The following is a 19,391-nucleotide window of genomic DNA, read 5'->3' on the forward strand; positions in this document are numbered from 1 at the left end:
ATGCTTTCTTGAAGTCTCTATAAGCAGTAACAACTTCTAATATTATTGTGTGAAACACTGGACCTCTGCTTAATTCAGCTTTAATTGCAAAAATCACAAGAAAGATGGAATCGTTTAATGGGAAACGACTGTCGAGAATCAAAGTCTTCCTCACTCACACTCCTCTATGAGAGGCCTCCGTTATTCCTGACAGGGAACCTCCCGGTTCCTAGCAGACTGAGATTTCTTAAAGAAAAACGAGAACAGGGAAACATGCACATTCAGGAAACCTGGGAGGTTGCCCTTCAACTATACTTTCAGTTTCAACAGATATTTGGCAGACATTTTATGGATGAAACAAAATTAAAGGGAATCGTTAGTGATCAATTTATAACCCCCTTCTAGAAAAAAAACAGTATGACACTGTAATTACATGAGAGAAGTTGGTGTAGAAACTCAGACATGCCTCCTAACCTGAAGAAGGGCCAAAAGTGAGGGTAGATTGTGGGAGAGAGAAGAAACAACCCCAAGAGCAGCAGAAATGTAATTCCTATATATGGCAGCAAAAAACACCACCAAAGAGTGAATAGCAATGTTAAGATTTTGAGATTAAGATTTTCCATAGTTAATTCCCAATCTAGATCATCATCCCAGGAATATTTAAATTACCTTAAATTTAAACTGACGTGAAGGAGAATTTAGCATAAGTGCAAAAGAATATATCAGAACTTCAACAGTTTATTTTAATTTGTATTTATTCTTTTTCTAATGGATATACTGATCTTTTCCAATTTTCCTTAAAAGAATGTAAATATAACTAAAGATAAATATATAACTCGTAAGTGGCTAAAAGGGGATTTTCTTAAAGTTCAGTTTCAAATTTAATATATTTTTCTTTTAGTCACAAGCAATATTTAGTAAAGAGAAAATTCACTGTAAGAACTTTGGAAATCGTTGCATCCACAGGGAAGCAGTTAAGGGCCCCTCTTTCTAGCACAGGAAATGCGTTCTAAGACTGATCTTCTGTTTCCTCCTTGTGTCCTCGCAGCCGGCGGTTCAGTTAGTGAGGCAGGAATAATGCTTCCTCTCACCATGGGAAGAACGTCCTTCCTCACAGCCCAGGCTAGTTCCATGGAGCCTTTCTGACATGAGTGGACAGGATAAGGCCTCTGACTCTGGGGAAAATACTTGTGCATTGTCACTTCTGTATTCAGAGAACCCTTCTATTGCCTGAAAAGAATAAACATTTTCAGAGGAAAGTGAGTACCCCTGGGACCACATTCATATCTCAAGTGAAAAGGCAGTGCTTATTTATTTCTTTGTGTTAAATCAGATTAGGTTGTTGGATGAAAATATCTATCAAAGTAGTGATGTGGAAAATTTTAAGAGCATAAATCCTGTGCAAAAGATTGGGTCTTAATGGAGAAAGTGAAGTCATTGGTCTTGTTTGCTAAAGCTAACAGCTGGTAAATTTATGGCTCATGGTACTGTAGTTTAAAGGCAAGACCAAAAATACTGTCATCATATCAATGGTAGACAAACGTAAGGAGTAAATGTTATTATCCAGAACATAATCCCCTAAGAAAATGTATTTCTAACTGATTAGCAAAGCTGGCAGGCATATGAGGACCCTTCATAATGAGGCAACTGTGTTTCTTAGCAACAGGAGAATAAAATAGGTTGAAATATGATGGGCTTGACAATGACAATAAATGGGAAATCAGTGTAACTTGAAAAAAATCAGCAGGAGAGAAGTTGAGAGGTACAGAGGAAAGCTGCGAAAGGCTTTTAGATTTAAATGATTTTGAGCATCAATCCAACACCTAGAGGAGCATGATAGTTGTAACAAAACTGAAATCTGAAGGAAGAAAATTTGTTTTATAGAAGAAAGTGCTTCACTGTCTTTCATTATGTGAAGAACTATTTACAAACCTAACAACCAATGTGTTAAGGAAAGGGAGAAAAGGAACAAATGAGGTTTCCATGCTTTTGAAATGCTTCACTGGGGAACTAAGCATGAAAGGAAATACATTTTGCAGATTAACTGGAACTTTAATATCCTAGAAGGGAATTTTCACTAAAGATTGTGATGGATCAAAAACATTTTATGTATGTTCTCAAACCTCCTTTGAACTTTCCATGGGATGGGGAAACTTTAATACAAAATGTAAATATTTTATTCAGTTCAATGAACACTGTTGAAGAAGAATAATTTGCTGGGCTCTTACTGTGAACCAAGGTCTTTCCAATCAATTTCCATACTATATGTTGATCTTTGCAACCCCAGTAAAAGTGGGACTTACTTACCTCATTTCACAAAGGAAAGCAGACACCTAAGGAAATTCGCTTGTGGTAGGCAAAGTTCTAATACGGCACCTAAGAGTCCTGTCCTGTTTTAGGCACAGTTCCTGGCTCATAGTCCGCGTAGTTCCCGACCCCTTAAGTATAGGCAGCACGTGCGAATACAGATGCTAAGTCTCACCTCTGATTGGGTTACTGATCAGTTGATTTTGAGTTAATCAAAAGTAAGATCATCTGGGTGGGCTTGATCTCCTTAGGTGAGCCCTTAAAAGGGCCCTGCCTACCTCTTGAAGGTAGAGATTGGAAGTGAGAGAGAGCCTATGGGCGGGGCCAGGTGACAGGACCAGGTGCAGACAGTCCGGGAAACCAGAGCAGTCTCTGGCTGGCAGCTGGCACGACAGCAGGGGCCACAGTTACACACCTGCCAGGAAGTGCATTTTGCATAACCAGTGAGCTCAGAAGAGGGCCTGGAGCTTCAACTGGGAATCCAGCCTTGGGAGACAGCCTGATTTCTGGTGAGACCTTCTAACCAGGACCTGAAAAAGTGACATCCAGAAATTATGGGACAGATAATAGATGGATGTTGTTTTAAACTGAGGGATTTTTTGATCATTTGTGGTGCAGCAAGGGAAAAACAACACAGAGCACAAAGCCCTGTTGCCAGTGAGCAGGAGGAGGAGTAAAGGGCTGTCTGATCCCAGAGGTCTCGCTTTCAAACCTCTTCATGTCAACTTCCATAAAATCAGGGTTTTTTGCTTGCAGTCTGGAGAAACCGACCTGTTTGGCTGACGGAAATGGCAGTACAAATAAAACGATTTCATTTCATATGAAATGTAGAATGTTTCAGAGTAAAATAGAGAAGTTAAAGAACCAGCCTCGGGAAGAACCAGACAAAAAGCAGGTCCCCAAATCCCGTCAAAGTGCAGAAGTCTTTCTAAGCAGCTGCACCTGAGAAAGGCTATTTGCACTGCTCCAGGCCTGAAGCTCAAGACCCGGATCCCCGGAAAGAGCCCCTGGTCAGCTCACTGGCTTGCAGGCCCGCGCCTGGGGCTGGAGGGGCTGTAAGGGGGATGGGCAGCATTTCTAGAATCACAAGAAGGGTGAAAGGAAGCCTGCAGGACTGCTTTTCATTCCCTAAGAGTTTGGAGGGTCTCCAGGGAAAAACAGCCAGTAGGATATGTCTATACAGGGAGAGAAATTCCTTTTTAGAAATCGGCTCACGTGGCTGTGGGGACTGGCACATCTAGAATCTGCAGAGGGGACTGGCAGGCTGGAAAGTACGCCAAGAGTTGTGTCAACCACAGCCTAGCACGTTGACATATAAATGAGCCATCGCATGAGGTCTTGTCAAAGTCGGGGGAGACTCCCAAAGTTTCCTCCTGGACTTTTCTACATGATGGCCCTTTATTCTGAAAGTTAGTGAGGACGTCTTTCTATAATAAATTTGCAATATTATCAAAGCTTGCATTGAAAATTATGTAAATACAATAAATAATTAGCTTCAGCTTTAGGAAATTAATATTGATAGAAAAATGGAGTACTTAATTGAATTTTCAAGCTGGATATTGGAGAAATGTCATAATTGTGATGAGACAGGTACTTGAAAATCCCTCTGCCATGTATCCATTTTACTACTAATACGAGTAGCATCATCCATGGAGAAGCACTACAGTAGATTCACTGAATTTGATGGAAACATCCTTGGGACCTGACTTTGATATGATTTATAAATTATAGTGAATGATTGAAATAGGCTATCTTTGAGGGGAAAAAACGCTTTGAATTCTTACGGATTTTTTAATTCATTCGTTCATTGTTTTATTTAACAAACACTTTTTGAATGACTCATAATTTTCTGGAAAAATGATAAAGTGAAGCCGGAGAGCCCTTTAATCAATCTAGGTGATAATTTTCCTCAATTTCTAGAGGCAGATGTGGTATAAAGCATAACTCTTTCACTTCTGAGTAAAGGACTTCAAAATCTCCAACCTCTGCTCAGATTTAGGCTGTATATATTTTAGCAAAGAGAACCAAGTAGTAACATGGTTTCCTGCCAAAAGGCAGTGTGAAGATTACACTTGAGTGGCTGTTTACATTGGCATTCCTATAAATAGATCTGGGAGAATTTGCCAGTTAATATTCCAAATAAGGGTAATGTTTTGTTGGCCCTGAATTCCACCTCCGGACAATTAATGTTGGAGGCATCCCCCTCACTGGCATATTTATGAACTGGTATTTACTAAGGCTTGGTTGCAAATAGAGGGCTATTTTGTTGATGCTCTTAGTTCCAGAGTGGGGACAATTCTTTCAAATTTAGGTACTTCAGGCAATTTGGCTGACTGCAGAATACCCCATGTGGTTCAGTGTGAGTAACATTAAGCAATATACTGAAGACAAGTAGTAAAACTTGCATTATCCCTAATCCGCTGTGATTTGTAGAGATAACAGGATGCCATGTGAGCACTAAATTCCTGGCTCTGCTGCTTCAAAACTGTGTGACCCTGGTTGGCTTTCTGAACTCCTCTGTTCCTCACTTTCTTTTCAAAATAATAGTAATAACAGCAGGTTTGCAGCGGGGACTACAAGAAATAATATGTGTAGAGTGCTTAGAACCCATGAATGTATATGAAAGTTTAATAACTGACAGTTAGGGGAAAAAGTCCCCAAATTGTAGAATTTGCTGATTTCCGTGGTGTAAATTCTCCCACTTGGCCAATGTCAAGCTGCTGATGTGGTATCACTGGCCCTGGAGCGGAGGGGGCATATGCGTTTGGCTCTTGGGAGGCAGTAGAAACCAGTTTCAGAGCATCACTGATTTGAACAGTGCCTGAATATCATGAGCTTTCAAGGAAAACAGTATTAGTATTCCTATTTGTTGAGATTTTACAACTCAACATGGCCTCATCCAGGAGGTAGCCAAATTGGACGGATCCTGAAACACCACCCCAGCTCCTGGCACCTCCATTAGGACATCTCCTGGTCAATGAAAGAAAGATGCCAGTGTCCCATAAAGCCGTTCTCTCTATGATTCAGTTAGTATTTTTCTTCTTGAGCCGCTGTTACGAAGGTGGTGGAAATCAATAGCAAAGCGTCAAGCCCTCAATCTGTCCCAGAGCTGTTCACGATTCTGGCCACTCCCCAGATGCTCTGTTGTATGCGAGCCCTAGCAGAGGTTTTGTTTTTGTGCTCGTTTTTCAAATTACAGTTTGGGACTTAGGCGAATCTCTTCAGAAGCTACTCTGTTTAGTTCCAAAACCACAGGTGCCATGATTTGTTTGGCTGACCTCTGGATTTCTACAGAGTGAGCTTTTTCCTGGAAGCTGCATGGGGAATGAAAAGCCCATCTTTTTCATAGCAAAGGAATTCGGAAAAGAATCCGCCTGCAGTTGGTGCTAGTCTCCTGAATGGAAGAGATCCCTAATCTTAACCAATGTCAAAATAAATATAAATGTCAAATAAGCATTTGTTTATTTGATTTGGGGTCATATTTTATTTCAAATGAGAAAACCCTTTTCTTTTTTTCTGAAAAAGGAGTTGAATATTACTTTGCGTTTAAGTAAAGCAAGCCCACCTAATCTGGAGAGTCTGATTCAGTTGTGAAGATGACATCTCCCTCCCTCCCCATCGCTCACGCTCTCGGGATGGTGGGCACGATTCAGGAGCACCTCGACTGTGTGACTGTAAAAGATGAGGCTTCTGAGTCAGGGAACTCATTGTTCAAATCGTGACCCGACCACATGCTGCTAAGTGACTTTGGTCAAAGGGTTTAGCCCATAAAATTTACTTGCTCAACAAATATTTGTGATGCCTTTTCTTCACCAGGCACAGGAGGAGGCCTGTTCTTGGACAAAATCGGGATGTAAAGGTTACAGAGTCCCCATCGTCAAGAAACTTCCCTTCTGGTTCATGAGTATAGGCGTCGCTACACAATCTCAAGTGGCAATGAGAACTAAGAGGAAAATGAAAGCTGAAGAAGGATAAGGATGGGTTTAAGTCTTCTTTGAGGAAAGTTCTTCAAGGGGGATTTCTCTAAGGAGCGGAGACAGAGAGAAGAGCAAGTGCAAAGTCCCGGGGGCAGGGTTAATGTCGGTGCACTCAAGCATCAGCAAGGACAGAGTGATTGAAGCACCTTAGTGGTGGAGACTGGTAATGCGGACAAGGTCATGGCAGTGTGAGTGGGCCGAGTGTTTTAGGATTCATCGCTGCGTGCAAGGTCATCACAGACTTAGTGGTTTAAAACAACCCAAATTTATCATCTCATTGTTTCTGTGGATCCGAAGTCCAGGCACAGCTTAGCCACGTCCTCTGCTCAGGGCCTCATGAGGTCGCGATCAAGATGCTGGCTGAGCTACCTTCTCATCTGCAGGGTCAACTGGGTCCATTCAGGTTGACGGCAGAATTCATTTCCTTGTAGGTGTATGACATTTCCTCGTTTTCTTGCTAGTTTTCAGCTCCTGAAGGCTGCCCTCAGGCCCTGTTCCTGGTACCCCTCAATGAGCTGTTCACAAAATGGCTGTTTCTTTAAGGCCAGAACAAGAATTTATTTTCAGGAGGGGCTCAGTCCCTCTTCTAATGGATTTTGCCTGATTAAAATCAAAATCAACCGATAATTATAATTGCAAAATTCCTTCACTTTTGCCATATCAAAGGATATGGTAAACTCATCAAAAGACTGATAGCCCATTATGGTGGGTTCACGAGCCCACCCACTCACAAGGGGAGGGTTGCCTAAGACATGTACACACCGGGGGCTGTTACCTTGACAGCCAGCTTAGTATTTTGCCTCCTGCCCCAAGGTACTGACTGTAGATTTTATATTAGTGGGATCAAAAGTCATCAGAATATTTTGAGCAGGAGAGCAACATAATTACCTTTTTTTAAGGATGACTCTTGCTCTGTGAAGAATTTTTTGTAGAACCACAAGAATGGAGGTAGTGCAAAAATTAAGAGGTTTATGCAGTAGTTCAGGAGATAGGTGATAACAGCTTGGAGTAGTGTGATAGTGGTGAGAATGAGTTAGACACTTCATATTGCAGATTTGGAAAATGCAGATGGCAGGGTCTGATGGCTGATAAGATATAGAATAAGTTGTGATGATAATTAACTGAGATAACATGCATACAGCATACAGTAGATGATAAACAAGTATTAATTTTCATTAATAATAGAATTATAATTATTAGTCAGAGGAGACGTTTTTTCTTTAAAGAATCTCATAGTAAAGAGGCTTAGTGCCCTCATATTATTTAGACATTTATGTAATATTTAAAAAATCAAAATGGAGATATTGAAGACTAAGAAAGGAGCAGCGAACATTAGGATATAAAGAAAAGTTCATTTCTTTCCTTCTGTCTCTGAAAACCCAGCTTACATTTTTATTCCCTTTGCAGTGTAAGCAACCCAGGAAACAGGGAGAGTGGTGTGTGTTTGGTAGAAAACTCAGCTGCATTTAATTGCGCTGTTTGATTGAGTCTGGCTTATGTCCAGAAGCAATGGTTATAATAGCTCCTTTCACCTGTAAGATAATCTGTTGGAGAGAGAAAAAATTATGGCTTAAAATCTCAGTCTCTGGAGCACCACTAAAATAAAAGGGTTTGTCAAAATAGCCATATCCATGGGCCTCCACGCTCCAGCCCAGAACAGTATTTCAGAACTTCCATTATGTTTGTATACAGGAAACTGAAAGAAATGAGCCAGCTGTTTCCCCAGAGGATGGCTTAAGCTTAATGAGTCTGTGGTTGTAAGAGCTTTTAGCTCCTGTGTATGCAGGCTTTTAGAAGACATTACCGTATTATGAATATAATATACCCAGGATCTACCTTTGTCCTTGTAGAAACAAAGAAAATTATAATATTTAATATAAGAGTTATAAAGACAGTTTCTCTTACTGGCATTTCACCAAAGGGATCCTCACATTCCACAATCAGAAATACTGACTGATGACTTTGAATGTTAATTGTCTACACAGAGACTATGCTACCAAAACCAGTTTTGCAATTAGGGAGAGAGAAGAAGTAGAAAATACTTGAGTGATTAGCTCCATTGCTGGAGTCCATTAGAATGACACCCCTCTTGGCTTCCTGAGTAGAGATTCTCAGCACTATGTACATATTAGAATGTTCTGGATACTTTAAAAATGACCAAGGTCTGGGTGTCACTCCAACAGATAATTATCTACCTAATCTGGGGTAGATTCTGGGCATAAGTATATATTTTAGAATAAATGTGATCAGCAAAATATTGTCCCCAGATGTGCCATGTTTCCAGAATCTGTCAATATGGATTTTCAGGATGTGATTAAGGCTGCAGACCCTGACGTGGAGAGATTATCCTGAGTTATCTGGCCAGGACCAATCTAATTACAGGAAACCTTAAAAATCAAAGAATGCCTCCTGATGAAAGTCACAGATGGGACAGAAAAAGAAAGGAGAGACTTGAAGTATGAGAGTGACTCAAATCAGCAATACTTCCTTGGAAGAAGGGAGAAGGGGGTCATGAGCCAGGGAATGCAGGACCCCTCTAGAACTGGCCTTACCCTCAGCTAACATCCAACAAAGAAACAGGAACATCAGTCCTACAACCAGAGGAGCTGAATTCTGCAAATGCCCCAACTGAACAAGAAAACAAATTCTCCCCTAGAATGTGTAGAAAAGAACACAGCGCCTCCGATGCCCAGCGAGACCTCAGTCACGCTCCTGATCCGTAGAACCGGGTAATATTAGATTTATATTGTTTAAGTTCTTGAGTCTCTGGCAATTTGTTTGTAATTAATTAGAATAATTTTGCATATATTATGCATAAATAATAGTGATAGAGTACATAAATAAATAATAATAGAATAAAATTTGAATTTAGAGTAGTTTTAGATTTACAGAAAAGTTGAAAAGATAGTACAGAAAGTTCCCATATAGCCCACTCCCAGATTCCTCTTCATTAACACCTTATATTAGGGTGCTGCCGTGGTCACCGATAATGAACCAATACTGATGCATTATTACTAACTAAGTCCATACTTTATCCAGACTGGCTTAGCTTTTACTGAATGTTATTTTTCTGTTTCGGATCCCATCCAGAATACCTCAGTACTTTTAATCAGCATGTCTCCATAGGCACTTCAAGGCTGTGACAGTTTCTCAGACTTTCCTCATTTTTGATAACCTTGACAGTTTTCAGGAATACAGTCAGGTATTTTCTAGAATGTCCAATTTGGACTTTGGTATTTTTTTTTCTGGGGTTAGGGGGTTTTGAGAGAAAAACCATAAAGGTAAAGTATCATTTTCATCACATTGTATCAAGGGTACATGCTATCGTCATGACTTATCAGTAGTGCTGTTAACTGATCATTTGACATTTGATGGACTTTTCCACCATAAAGTTATTTTTTGGTTAGAATCTCTTTTGTGATTCTAGTAACTTCCCATTGCCCCACTCCCAGGCCCTGGAAACCACCATTCCACTCTCTGATTCTGTGAATCTGTCTTAGATGTCTCATCTGAGCGGAATCACACAGTGTGTGCCTTTCTGTGCCTGGCTTATTCAATTCACTACAATGTCCTCCAGGTTCATGCATGTTGCTGCATATGGCAGAATCTCATGATTTTTTTTTTTTGAGAGGGCATCTCTCATATTTATTGATCAAATGGTTGTTAAAAACAATAAAATTCTGTATAGGGGACTCAGTGCTCAATGCACAATCATTAATCCACCCCAGCCTAATTCTCGTCTGTCTCCAATCTTCTGAAGCATAACGAACAAGTTCTTACATGGTGAACAAGTTCTTACATAGTGAATAAGTTCTTACATGGTGAACAGTGCAAGGGCATTCATCACAGAAACTTTCGGTTTTGATCACGCATTATGAACTATAAACAATCAGGTCAAATATGAATATTCATTTGATTTTTATACTTGATTTATATGTGAATCCCACATTTCTCCCTTTATTATTATTATTATTTTTAATAAAATGCTGAAGTGGTAGGTAGATGCAAGATAAAGGTAGAAAACATAGTTTAGTGTTGTAAGAGAGCAATTGTAGATGATCAGGTGTGTGCCTGTAGACTATGTGCTAATCCGAGCTAGACAAGGGCAGCAAAACATCCACGGATGCAGAAGATTTCTCTCAGAACAGTGGGGGTGAGGTTCTAAGCCCCCTCTGTTGATCCCCAATTTCTCACCTGATGGCCCCCCTGCGACTGTGCCTGTCTTAGGTTGTTCCTCCCTTGGGGAATCTTACCCATCTCAGGCTAACCAGTCATCTTCCGGGGCCATACAGGGAATTTTCATGATTTTTTAAGGCTGAATAATATCTCATTGCATGTAATACCATGATCAGTTAGCATTTGGATTTTGTGGGTATTTTGTTTTTCTCTTTTTTCTTTTTGCATGTTAGTTTGGGCAGATTCTTTTAGGTGATCTTCAAGTTCATTGGTTCCTCAACTATATCAAGCTTACTTATTTGCTCATTAAAGGCTTCCTTTTTTTTTGTGCTTAGTATTTTTTCTAGCATTTCATTCTAATTCTTTCTTAAAAATTCCATCTCTCTGTTATATTACCCATCTGTTCTAACATGTTGTCTACTAAGGCTTTTAACATTTAATCATATGTGGAGAAAGTGAAGGTCTCTGTGGCCAGGACTCTCAGCTGGCCAGGTCAGCTAGCTCGCTGCACACCTGTGGGCAATACGTTGTTATTGACTCTATATAAAGAGCCCCACCCAGTGCTCTGGGCACAACACGGTGGCACGGCTGCAAGACTGCCAGAGAGCAGAGCAGAGACTGGAGTAGTGAGGCCCAGAGGACGGCTGTGCGGGGCAGCTGTGCAGAGAGGCCCAGAGGACGGCTGTGCAGACAGAGAGGCCCAAAGGCAGAGACCGGCTTGCTGCCTGCAGACTCGCTCTGAGTGAATGGGATTCTAGTAACTGACCTGCCACCTGGAAATAAACTTAGGTATAACCCTTTCACCCCAAGAACGTTTTGCTGTCATTTTCTTTGGTCACACTGAATCCATAGCGAACTTGCCTGGGGCTGAAACCCATTGGCAAGACAGTGATATATAGTAATAGACATACACTTTAATAAGAGCAGAATGCATGTGTGTTACCCAAATGGCTAAGTTTAGGGAGTGCCATGCTCTTCCCTGTGGGTCCCTGATGGCTTGAATGTATTAGTGTATCTGTACAGTTTGTTTTTCTCCAAGAATAAATTTCTATCTGATTTGAGGCAGCCATATGCATGATCTTGGTCTTCTGGCCAACCCTCTTTTCTATTACTTGAGCATGTTACTGCCTCTGTGAAATGCCTGGATACATTGCGTTCATTGATTCATAATTGAGCTGAGAACAACCTTGAAAGAATGAAGGACCATATGCAAATCTGCCGTCCTTACTGCCGGGGAACAGCTGCTCCCTCCCTGATGCAAACCACCCATATGGTGTCTTTCCCATCACATATGGACTAGCATTGATTTTGATTTTTTTTGTTAATTGTTTTGTAAATATAATTGCCAACCGTCTCTATTCATTTTGGTGTCATACCTGAATCTAGAACTATGTTTCCTTCAACCTTATTTTGGTCACAAGGAAAATGAAACCCATGCCCCCTTCTGTGCATGCTGAGTTTTCTCTCCAAGTGGGACATCCATTGTCATCTTCTGGTACTGTGGTCTTGCTGTTCCTGGACAGGAGGAATCAAAGCCAGAAGCTGCCCTCCAAGAGTTAATGATAGCCAGGTTGTGGTCACCATAATGTCTGCCCAGCTGCCTCCCGGGAGGAAAACAATGCAATCAGTCGAAAACATTATGTGCCTTTTCTTTTCTGAAACTATTCCCTAGGCATTTCATTAAAGGTTAAAGAGAACTTGAGTAAATGTTAACTAAGTTACTACAAAGATGACATGAGAAAATAAATATACATGAGTTCCTCTGATTGTGTAGTAAATTAGGCTAAGGAATAAAATAAACCCTAAGGCAGTGTGAACGTGTCTTAGCCAGGACCCCCCATCTCCATTTTACATACACAACCTATGTTATTTAACACAAATAGTAATATACGTAAAGTACAAAATAACCTATAAGTCAATAACAAAAATATATCCAGAGGGCAAAACAGATCATATACCATTTAGATAAATTAATTTATTTTTTATTATTTTATATCTTGTGCTGATAGGATATTTTTCTAGGACACCATAGGAGAGAAAACAAATTTTTACTGTAGACACACAAAATGTCACTTTTTCTTTTGTTACCGTAGGCTGGATCTTACTGGAGGCAAAATTCAATAATTTCATATGAAATAGGAACAGCTTGCTGACAGAATCAACCCCAACTGGATACTACATGAAATACCATTGAATTATTAAGATATCAAAATCTATTGTGTTTTTAAAGGAAATACATCTCTTTGAGGTTGCTAGACATAAAAGGCCAATATATAAGATGAAAGGTTTTCTAGGATTTCTGTACATATAAAATGTAAAAGTTAAATGAATCCATGTACATTTTTAAATGTAATTATTTTTATAAGAATATAAAAGCATTTAACAGAAAATAAGTTGAGAAGCTACGTTAAGCCAAATCTATCAGACTCCAATTCCCATGATCTTCTCACTGTATTAGTGATGGCAATTATACATAATGCACGCTCCCCACCCCCCGCCCAGCTCCCCCTCCCACAGCACACATTGCTGATTAGCTGTGGCTGTTTGCTGCCGAGCCCTGATGTAGTCTCCAAAGACCTCTCAACATGGAAATTCAGAAAGTCAATGATAAGCAGGCATGGAAACTGAGATCTCTTTGCAATGCCTCCCCTGTTCGTGCAGCCTATGTATACATACGTCTTCATCTAGTATTCTCTAACTGGGATAATGTTTTTGGAAGATTGCTCCAGTGTTATCTCCGGCTGGATAATCCATTTTGTTCTTTTTCCTTCTTCTGTCTTTTCACCTTCAAGGCAAATCCGTGAAATTTACTTTCCCAGGGTCATTTGAGGCGGGTGAACTTCTAGAACAAAAAAGCCCATAGAACTGGAAAAAAACAGGATGCTATGGCATACGGAAAGTTCCAGGCAGGGGGACCTGCAGTAGAGGGAGAGCTGTTCCTTACGGAGAAAAGGGGAAGTGTGCAGGGGTGCTCACCAGGGTGGGGATGCTATGAAAAATGAAGTGGAGGGGAATCCATGAACATCTGGACTGGAGTCTGATTTCGGGTTGTCAACATGTCATGTGCAGGCACGAAGACTGACTGATAAAAGCACTACATAGATGGGCTTCAGGATGGGCCACAGCACACACACTCCCTCCCACAATCTACAGGTGGCATCCAGGAGGCCTATGAGTCTTGGAGAGGAGACACAAAGGTGTAGGAGGCTGTGGAGCCCAATGTCGGGGTTCTGGACAGAGGAACCTCATAGTCCCGTTTTTTCATACCTTAGGTAAACAGCAGCAAACAGAATTCATGGTGGAAGGCCTGCAGTGCATGGTGAGGTGACTGTTCTCTGCGTATTCTGGTTTCCAACCCCAATGGGGGCATGGAGTCTCATGCCCCCAGCTGTAGGAGAGCAGAGACATCGAGGGGAACAGAAGCTCTGGAATCTTCCTCTTTATGTCCTTGACGAGGATACTCTGTCCTCTACACCCAGATGCCCTTTTAGGAAGTCAGATGGAAGGCAAAGATGTTTACAGGAGAGACCCTGTGAGGTGATGCGGGTGCTAATAAACTGCATGATGGGGGACCTGTCACAGTGGGTAAGTATCTCAGATCACTACGTCACGTGCACTTTCAATATCTCACTATTGCATTTTATATTCCAATAAAGCTGGAAAAAAAAGAAAACTATGGGAGGGAACATGAATTTTGAACTCTTTGGACTAACTCAATATTCACCTGTAATGAGACTGTGCCAACTCAGGGGGAGTTGATACATTTGTCTGGCACATTTGGAGGTTTTCTTCTGCCAGCAGAGGAAATAGGACCTCTTGAGAACTAGCCGCTCTTTATATTATATTATAAATATAATATACTTTTATATGAAGTATACATAATTATGTGGGATTCTGATGTAAACTTTCATGTTTTCTCATAAGAGGACAGGCAGTAAGAAAAGACATTTATTAGTTTATATTTCTCTTCCTACATGTTTAGTTCTGTGGAGCAGTTTGTACGTGTGCCGGTCTTGTCCCGCATCACCTTTGCTGACTATTGCTTTCCTCTCAGATTCTGCTGGTGAACTTGCACAAAGTTCGCTTGAAGAGTCAGCCGTAGAGGTTTGTGTCCTCTAATTTCATCCGGTGGTGGCATGCTTTGATGCCTGCGTGGCAATGGTTTTGCTCGCTGGCTTCTTAAAGCTGTATCTCTTCTGGTTGACCTGAGTTTTCATCGGTCCCCTCTGATTTGTGCGATTCATTAGAATTCTGTATCCTGCAGGGATGGAGGGAAGGAGCTATAAATTACTTTTGTTGAGAGCGGTAGCTTCAAAATGACAAGTACGTCGCCCCTGGGTGTCATTGAAGACAGGCAGAATTTGACTGACATGAGTCAAAAAAAGTAAATCATCAGGCGGGATGAAGGACCAGGCTTGGTGTACATAGTCGGAAATGACAGCCCAAATCATACACAAACTGATGCAGTGGGGAAATGTGTCTGTACTCTGAGCCCCAAGCGGTGCCATTTGCCCTGTGTGCCCCGGTGCTCCGAGAGCAGCCACCACCCCCTCCCCAATTCACAGCCTCCTTATTCTCTGGGCCCAAAGGGCTCCCCATTCCATCTCTGGGACGCATGCTTGTGATGGACAGAGTTTCTCTGACCACATGCAAAGGAGGACGGGAAAGGGGGCCGCTGGCATTCTTGGGTCCTGTTATGTGAAGTTCTTTCTGCTTCCTCCAACACGCCTAAGATCTCTTTGTATCATCCCGGATAGAGGAGGAAAATTCAGATAGTGGGCAGCCACAAAGAATGACAAATCTCTGCCGCAACATCTGAGTTGAAAATTGTTTCCATGTTGGGCAGAACTGTAATGGGATGCTACCAGCTACCAGTCCTCTAGCATGTATTATTATCACTATTTAGGGCCAGTTTCCCACAGGACACACACACACATTCATGGAAAATAAAAACATATAGATACCTGCTCCTAAATTGTAACTGAAGAGTTGATATTTTGAACGTTGAATAATTCCATGAAAAATTAAAGGTGAATAGAAAGTGATCCTTTGGGCTATCTTTGGTGTTTGGCAAATTTTTGTCCATTTGCTTTTTTCTGCTTTCTGATGACACTTTTGAATGTTTTTCAGGCTAATTTTAACAAATACATACTAGGTTGAATGCATTAAATATGCCTGTCAATCATATCCCTGGGGAGGTTGTTAGAATTAGTATTGAAATAAAATCAACAGAAACATAATGAATTTATGAGGCACTAGCCTATGAATACTATGAGGGCACATACTTATTTTTAATATGCAAAGTGAAAATATTAAGCATAATTGAACAAGAGTGTCCAATTATAATTTAGTAAGAGCTTTAATTTTATATCCAGGGGGACGATGTAAAAAAACCGTTATAAAAAGGAAAACTCAAAACTTCCACTTTTCTCCTCTTTTCTATATTCACATCGCACATGTCCATATCTTTCATAGATAGAATGAGGGTTGCTGACCTTCTGTTTTGTTTTCATTAAGGATGTAGTCTCATTTTTCACTTCAATGATTTCAACCTAACCAAACACTTGAAATAAATCTGACACATCGCCGCTGCCCCAGGCTGGGACCGTGCGCGGTGCGCCAGCGCCCTCTATTGGACGCCCAGGGTAAGGAACGTGGTCTCCACGCGGTGCTTTAATGCCATTAAATCCTGCTGCTCTGCTTAATGACAAGGTGTTCTTCTGCACTTAGTTTATAGAATAAACTGAAATGGCATGATACTCATGGAGAAATCCAGAATTTGGGTATAGATGAGAATAAGGAAAAAAGTAAAATCATTTGGACACGTAGACTCTGGACCTAATCCCCAGCAGGCCCACGGGGTGAAGCCATGAGAAATGCTCTCGGGGGATCGCTCCCCACGCTAAGCGGATAGGCCAGGACTGAGATTATCCATTCCACCCACACTTTTTGAGCCCACCGTCTGTAAGACAAGCTAACTATGTGGATACGAGGAGGGCTGACGTAAGCTTGCCTTCGCGTTCTGAAAACTTAATAGGGTTGAAATGGTTATGAAGTGCTTCTGCTATGCCAGTAAGCAAAATATGGGTAAAGGTTAATTTCTCAATGTCCAGTTAAATAAATCCATTATTGTGAGGAAGTTAACATTTTTACTCACAAAGAGGATGGAGAAGGGGCCCATTATGAAAATCAAGGACTCTGAGCCCTTCTGTATATACCCACATCAGCTCAAGAGTTTCTTTGCTGCCTCAAGAGCATTTTTCAGTTCATTGGCCTATAAACTGTAAGCGTGACTCAGGATGAGAGCACGAATGAATTTTCAGTGCCTGGGATGGGCGGAGTTCTTATCTAAAGGCGTAGCATTTGCTATCTCATTTAATCGTCACAACAACCTTATCAGTTATGACTGTGTTTCCCACTTTCCTGATGAAGTGACTGGGCCCAAAGGACTTACACAATTATCCAAAGATCACATGGCTTGCTGGCAGTGACAGTCGGGTTCAAACCCAGGGCTTCGGATAGAAAAGCTCTTGCTTTTCCCCCCACATCACAGGATATCCCGGGATAACCTGTTTCACTGGAATGTGGGGAGGACAGAGGATGCTCGCAGCAGAGCTCAGACCTTTGGAAAACCGGTGATCTCCACAGAAATAGGGCATCTGGCTGGCTGTGGCTGAGGACTGGTGACAGTAGCCCAGACTGTAGGGGACAGTTTATAACTTGTAGCCAGTTGAGTGATTCTTTAATAATATATCAGCTCCACATTGCGGTGATGAGCGCGGGATATACTGAAGTCTACAATCACCACAATGTTTTTTCCTTCAGTGCTAAGTGCACAACATATCTTGTACATTTTCTTGCCCCCAGGAGCACATACACACACACATACACACACATATATATACATACATACACACAAACATATATGTATATGTAGGTATATACATATATGTGTATATATCTACTTGAATACATCATAAACAAAATAGTTGATATATGATATCCTGCTTTCAAAAAAGAAGAAAGGGTATTTTTGTAATTACCATAATAAGCCTAACAAACTGTAACTCAGCATCAATATAGAGTGAAAAGTTCCTACTTCATCCATATTCCTATTAATAAATTCTGTAAATTATTGGCTCACATGCCCATTCACTTATGTCTTATATTCACTCAGTTTGTCTGCTTCTCTTAAGTTCTCTATGAGACTGCAGGAATATTGAGGATTTGGATATATTTCATGAGTCATTCACTTACATAATGTAAACGTGAAAATTAAATACCCTTTAGTCAAAATCAGGATAATTATTAATCTTACAAAATAAATTGCCCAATAGATGCTTAACTTAATGGCAAATATACCAGTTTTAATAAAAGCAGCTTGTGTCCTAAAATAACTGTCAATCCTGTTTCATTGAAACCAAAACATAGTGGTTTATGTCTATGGCCTCACACAAATTATAGATTCATACACATGAATATTTATAAGTTGTGCATTGAGGAATCTCACTAAGAATCTGATTTATAAAGCCAGTCTTGCATGCCTTTAATTAGGTAACCAAGTAAGGTACGAATAGGGCAAACATCAAAAAAAAAAAAAAATGTTAGACCATGTATGTCGTATGTTGGAGAATTAAGACTGATCAAATAGTAGTAAATTTGTTCTGTAGTATCTTTCAGTGACTAAAATCAGTAACAAATATGCAAAAGCAGTATTTCTATAATGAAGGAAAAAGCAATATTTCTGGACTTAAATACAAAGGTAATTCGAATTATATATCCTTGCCTTCAATTCTGGAAAAAGAAAAAAATGACATGTAAGTCATAATGAAATGTCCTTAGAGCTTGGGCTCGTGCTTTACATGGTGTCCACAGGTTCAATCTCAAGAGTTCAAATCAAAATCACTTATTATTCAATACGCACACGAGGAGGTGTTCATACTAATCGATAACTATTATTTGAAGAGTTTGAGGCTGGAAGGACCTTAAGACTCATCCATGTCCTTGGGGAAAACCCTTAGTGGCTCCATGGCACCAAAAAGCTCAGTGAAAATGTCAAACTTGAATTAATTGGCCCATGATGTGTTTTTTTTTCTCTTTCAAGATCATAAATAAAGGACTGGTATGATTCTATTTATGTCAGGCTAAAAACAATGCATCCAAAAAAAAATCTTCTCCAACAGTATTTGGGGAGAACGATGCGTGCCAGGAGATGTGACTACCGGGTTACTCCCGAGTTGGGGGACAGGGAGCCTCCGGGTGCAGAGAGGGGGGCTGATGCCCGGGGAAGGAGCACAGAGAGGGCCTCAGAGCTCGCTCCGTTTACTAACTTCACTTCAGTGATGGGCCTATTGGGGTTCGTTTTATAATTGTTTAAACTGTCCATGTATTACATGCCCTTATTCTATGCACAGCATAGTTCACAACAAAAAGTTGAAGATTAAAATGATTTTACAAATCACCGCAGGAGCTCATTTTGGCATCCTCTGTATCCTTGTGTTCACTTCTCTATCATGCATATGTGTAGCTACGTCTATATGCCATTTTAAATTTCCTGGCTGGTAATGGGTAGCTGAATTTCCCCCGGGCTGAGTAATCCCAGATCAGAATATCTTCATCAGTGACCAATACTCAGATTCCAAGCCAACTTTTCAGCCCTCTGTTTCACCATCTAACTCCCTGCTGTTCCCTAGACAACCGTGCTGTTTCCCACATCTAGAGTTCGATGAGCTACTCCTTCCGCTACAGTATCTTTCCCCTCACTGTCTGTGCCTCTGGTGAAGATGTGCTCTTGTTTCAATACCCAGCTCAATCCTGTGTCAATAAATTCAGCAGTTCTCTCCTCTGACGTACCCCAGCCCTTTCTGCAAACTTGCTGCAGCCCCCACCCCAGCTCATGTGAGTGTCTGTCCCCACGGGGTCACTGCACTATGAGCACTTTGGTGGCTGACA

Source organism: Manis javanica, chromosome 1 (genome assembly GCF_040802235.1).
Source record: "Manis javanica isolate MJ-LG chromosome 1, MJ_LKY, whole genome shotgun sequence".
NCBI lineage: Eukaryota > Metazoa > Chordata > Mammalia > Pholidota > Manidae > Manis > Manis javanica.